At 54.4% G+C, this 653-nt stretch overlaps 1 non-coding gene across 1 annotated transcript; it reads left to right on the top strand.

The window, feature by feature from the left end:
* The first annotated feature begins 282 nt into the window (after nt 1-282).
* On the top strand, nt 283-366 carry Trnal-cag (transfer RNA leucine (anticodon CAG)). Its single transcript has one exon. It is a non-coding gene; the product is annotated as a tRNA-Leu (tRNA).
* Nucleotides 367-653: the final 287 nt, after the last annotated feature.

Below are 653 nucleotides of genomic sequence, written 5' to 3'. Positions count from 1 at the left end.
GAGAGAGAAGGGGGGGGGGGCACTACGCCTCACCGCACACTGCTACCGCTCTCTTGTTTTTCCGCTGCTCGCGCGGCAATACTATTTTCGGTCCATTCTTAAGCAGCAGCGCACCCTGGGTCGCCATGGCAACATGAGCGAACTGACCTGACCCGAGCGCTGCTGTCGCTGTCACTCACTCGGCCGGATCAGACGGGCTTTACTTATCGCACTCTGCCCACCGCCCACTGACCAGCGGTCTGCGGGCTTTTGTTCTGACATCTGCGAGGCTGTAGCATCGTCGTCAGGATGGCCGAGCGGTCTAAGGCGCTGCGTTCAGGTCGCAGTCCACTTCTGTGGGCGTGGGTTCGAATCCCACTTCTGACAGATAATTTTTTCCCATTTATTCAAGTTTTGATAACTCAACGGGCCATTCTTGGGGCGACATATGCATGTCAGTGTTAACTTTGTCCGGATGGCCCAGCGGCTGCTATCCACTTCTGTGGGCGTGGGTTCAAGAATCTCGCTCCTATTAGATACTTTTATGACTTTGTCTATTTTGTTTGGCTGTCGGCAAATCCCTTTGCTGCTGTTGTTTTTGTGGTTCTCTATTTTCTGTCTGTTTGCCCTTTGACAGAACCAGCACCGTGTTCTCCTCGCCGCCGTGCTCGGGG

The sequence above is a fragment of the Frankliniella occidentalis genome, unplaced genomic scaffold (assembly GCF_000697945.3).
Source record: "Frankliniella occidentalis isolate FOCC.00 unplaced genomic scaffold, Focc_3.1 Scaffold105, whole genome shotgun sequence".
Taxonomy (NCBI): domain Eukaryota; kingdom Metazoa; phylum Arthropoda; class Insecta; order Thysanoptera; family Thripidae; genus Frankliniella; species Frankliniella occidentalis.
Note: the sequence above shows the minus strand (reverse complement) of the source record. Positions and strands in the feature narration are given on the sequence as shown.